We start from the raw sequence: 4,867 nt of genomic DNA on the forward strand, positions 1-4,867 counted from the left end.
AATTCAATTTCAAACTTCTAACGATGGCTAAATTTCATTTTTCTGAATAAACAATCTAATATATTCACGTTGAATTTTAGTGGTTTAAAGTCTTTCCCATCATTTTTATCTCGGAAACTGAATTTATTAATGGTATTTTTTTTAAAAATAATTATATTTGTTTCCAAAGGTAAATTTTCCGAAGTATAGGGTTTTGGATGAACTCAAATTGTATGAGGATTATGATAATTTTTACAAATTCCAAACATTTTTTGGGAGAAATGGAAACGCGTTTAAGGCAGAACGTTTTTAATCAACTAGAATAAGATTTGTATTGGTTCAAAATAGTAAATATAACTGATATTTACATTCATATTTAGTGAAGAGAAAGAAGGCAGAGACTATTACATGGAATATTCATTTGGCTTGCTTAAGGGGTCAATTTTAAACATAAACGTGGCACATATAATTAACAACTCTAAATTTGTGTGTATTTGATGCGAATAATTTGTGATTAAATATAGCTCACAATGTTGAGGTTACTTGTTGTAAAGTCAATATAAAATATGATTCGTCAGGGTCTATTACCAACTTTGTGAAGTTTTATTAGATGAATTCGATAATTCAGCTTATGAATGAAATAAAAAGATTGAATAACCACAAGATACATTTGTTTTTGAAGCTAAATTATGGATTAAACTAAGTAGTTTAAGCATTACACTTGGTGTGGAAGTGAGTTGAAAGAGAATAAGTCTCATCAAAAGGTATGAACCATTCTCTTCACCGTTTATAATGTAGGACTTGAAAGTTAAGACAGCATAGGCATGTCTTTTACGTGTAAACTTATAGCGGTAACTGTTACTGTTAAGTTCGTCTTATCAGGTTTAGCGTTCATCAATCTTTTTTACTATCATCCATCATAATTGGCATAAATATTATTAAATGTTCTCCTGTTGCATACTTAATTGATAAGTTATCTATGACACATCACATAGTTTCTTACATGACTGACATAAACATTTACTACACTCATGAGAAGTAGTTAAGATTCATTTTATCAAATAACTGTTAGTAATCAGAAATCGTTAACAAATAAAACCCTAATATTGTCATGTTCAGTTATCACATATGATCTTAGAGACTGTAGTTTACAAAATAAAATATTATTTACAAATCTCAATGATACCTGTTTATTTAATAATATGATATCTCTTTTGAGTACCTCATTGTGGTGTTTGTATGAACTAATGATTCTTTTGTAATTGATGACTATCTGATTTCGAATTCCCAATACAATACATTCATTCGTGTCTTCTTACTGATATACGATCACAACTCCTCGTTATAAATACCATACTCACTGAACACTGAATAAGATTCCAATGGTCGACACTCATTGTCTTCATTTTATTTATAATCTATTACGAAAATCATGTTATATCATCAACGAATTACTATTCTACACCTTACATGATTAACTCAATAGATCAGAGTTTCCTAGTGGAATCTCTCAAAACCAACGTTGAACCTTGTCACTTATAAGGGATTCAGCATGATAAGGTCAATGGTTTGAGGCAATAAGTTCAGTCTTAATAAGCTACTCAATACTCTGTTATTTTTAACAGGTTTACTAGTGATATCATTTGGTGAGGAAAACTTATTTTATATATAAATCTAAGGGAATAATCTGATATTGAAATACCTTCTTATGGATTACTTTCCTAAGCTATTTGAAATTTACATGTTTGTTGTATATATATATATATATATATATATATATATTATTAGCCTACTCTCAGTAGATTGATATTTTAATTTAATTCACACAAATCATGGTATGTATGTCATGATATGATAGGGCTCTTATTGAAAACAATAAACTATGTTTAATTACAGTTGATCCAAATGGTTTTTTCTAGCTAATAATTTTATTTGGATCCCTACGCATTTTTCGAAGTGACACTTTAAAGTAACAATCAGAAAACTGTTCCATCTTTAAGTGCTGTTGAAGAACAATAATTCCTTTTTCTCAGCCTCTCTTGTTTTTCAACAATACATTGAATGTATTCTGACAACTGAGTCGTTCATTTGATTTCTCACCTTGTGATCAATTGAATTTTATCTTTCTGAGCTGATCGGTTGAATCTAGATTAAAGTCGCCATGGTAACCAGATAGTGTCAAATAACCTTCATTAGCTGTAATTTAATAATTTGTATGACATGATGTCTAACTTAATCTTCACTTATTAAATGTTAATGTACTTAAGTGAATATACGAATATATACTAGCTACTGTTTCTAAAGGAATTGGCGTTTGCCTGCAAAAACTGCAACTTTTGGTATTAACATTAATAGAATACCTGAAAGTTTAGTATTACAAAAATCTACTATGAGTTATGATACGTCAATTTCCTAAGATAACTCAAATCTTACTGATTAAGCAATGTGCATCAATTCCACTACTATAAAATTGTCCAACAATATGTTTTTTTAATTGTTCTATTATACTTAACATATTTTATAAAAAAAGGGATATAATCTAATTGATTTAACCTTCCTTTAAATAAATCCCTATTATTTTTGATAATTCATCCATTCATAAAAATTACAAATGTTCAAATCGCATTATAAATGAATGTAAAATAGAAAACTAATTTATTTATTTATTTATTTAAACACATAAATATTGATACAACGGGGGAACCAGATATATATGCGCCACACAAAAAAACGTCATTTCGTTGTAATTGGGTGAGGGCTATGATAGTGCTCGGATGCCCAGACCGAAACAGGTGGTTTTCTTAGGGGTCCACACCCCGAGACTTTGACCCACAAGGCGGTGGAGCATCGTGAGGAGATGCAGTCCCATGATAGCCGGTGACCAACGATTGATTTATACGCCATTTGTCCCCTCAGGATACTGGAGCCCATGTTCACCATTGGTTTGGAGTCAGGGTTTTCTAACTCCCCTAGATGGACTTTCCGTGTCCACCGACCATATTAAAGCGCCGGACATTCGCTTTCGTCCTCTCAATTTCGTACACAAGAGTAATGCAGCGAGAAGGCAGCCAGTAGGTCTTACCTGAAAGAGGCTATATACGCGTGGCCATGTGAGAGCATTTCGAGAGGGAGAGCCGACTTTTCTCACTCTCGACCGTACCAGGGCATTTGGGGGTAATAATCAGTGAAAGAGAAAATAATGTTTTTTTCTTTTCTTGCTGTAAAGTGTATAATTTCCTCTGGTCATAAGTAATTATTCATCTATTCGATGAAAGAATTAAAATAAAAACATTTGTCATTGAGATGTGCGCTTGTATGTGTATACCTGTATATTCTTGTTGACATAATAAACTATTGAATATATATATCTTGACATAATAGTTTAACAATTAAAATGTCATTTTATTACCTTAAATTATAGGTATTTTCCTAAGAAAATGGAAAAGTCATTTAATTTATAATATTATTCTTTACAATATCAATATATGTGTTTATTTGTCAGAGTGACCTAGAAAAATATTTTAGATGATTAGTTAATTTAAAGAAAACAAAAAAAATTTTTCGGCTATTTACTAACAAATTAGTTTAGTCCGAGTATATATTTTATTTAAAAACAAAAGGAAGAATTCTAATATATACTTGAAATCATGGGTCAATTGAAGCTAGACCACCAAAGAAAACCTGGAAGCAAAGGACAACCGTTTCGTCCTACCGTGGGACTCCTCAACAGTGCGCATCCACGATACTGTCTCGCGAGATTCGAACCCAGAACCTACCATTCTCGCGCCAGAGCATTTAACCGAGTCCCATAATAGGACGAAACGGCCGTGTAGTGCTTCCAGGTTTTCCATGGTGGTCTAGCTTCAACTGACTCATGATCTCAACTATGAAAGTTCAATTATAATATCTTAACTACAAGGAAATATCCATGGTTAAAGATGGGTGACAGGATATGCACTATTGAAAAGGAAAACATTTACAAAATATCATTTTTTTGTATTTTTACAATTTCAATACATGTCAAAGAAAAATTTCTTACAATATTTCACAATTGGTGCTCAAAATTTGTTTCTGTTACAAAATTCATGATCATAAATAAGGCTACTATTATCACTATTGATTTATTTTTTGCTTGAAATATTTCGATCTTTTTTTGTTTTAAGTCTTAATATTTAAACTAAAGAGGGTTAAATCTAACTCGATATACTTGAATTCAGTCATAATCATAACATAATACTGCATTATCATTTATTTAAATTTTAATAACTCATTTGAAGTTATGATAAGATAGACTTTTTTAATTTCAAAATACGATATAGTTAGCTTGATATTCTTATGTTTTTCACTTACTTATAAACTTACTTCCGCCTGTCACCCTTCATGGAGGATTCGGGAACTTGTCGAGTGGTAGCTGGCTCGTAATCAGAGAAATTATGACAATAACCTATAAGTTTTGTAAGCAAAGATGGATAGTGGTTAGCAGTGGAATCCAATCTGCGTCCTATTTGGGACTCATCAGCTGAATGTACCTGCATCTCAGAGTTGATGTTCATTTTGGGACTCGAACCCAGTACCTTTCGCTTCAAACGCCATCGCGTTATCCACTCAGCTACTGAGTCCTGATAGCCACTTGCTTGTGAGAGACTGACTAGTTGCAGTCCTAAGCATCAATGGAAAGATTCAAACAAACAATACTAAGTGAATTTAAACTTCACCCCATCGCACAAGCAAGTGGCTATCAGGACTCAGTAGCTGAATGGATAACGCGATGACGTTTAAAGCGAAAGATACTGATTTCGAGTCCTAGAGTGAACATCAACCCTGAAATGCAGGTACATTCATCTGACGAGTCCCAAATAGGACGAAGCGCGCATCAAACTGGATTCCA

At 32.2% G+C, this 4,867-nt stretch overlaps 1 non-coding gene across 1 annotated transcript; it reads right to left on the bottom strand.

Annotated features, from left to right (window-relative positions):
* Positions 1 to 4,528: 4,528 nt before the first annotated feature.
* Smp_tRNA_01580_Gln_TTG.1.1 lies at positions 4,529 to 4,595 on the bottom strand. Its single transcript has one exon. It is a non-coding gene (tRNA).
* Between the last annotated feature and the right edge of the window lie 272 nt (positions 4,596 to 4,867).

Source organism: Schistosoma mansoni, chromosome 4 (assembly GCF_000237925.1).
Source record: "Schistosoma mansoni strain Puerto Rico chromosome 4, complete genome".
NCBI classification, from domain to species: Eukaryota; Metazoa; Platyhelminthes; class Trematoda; order Strigeidida; family Schistosomatidae; genus Schistosoma; species Schistosoma mansoni.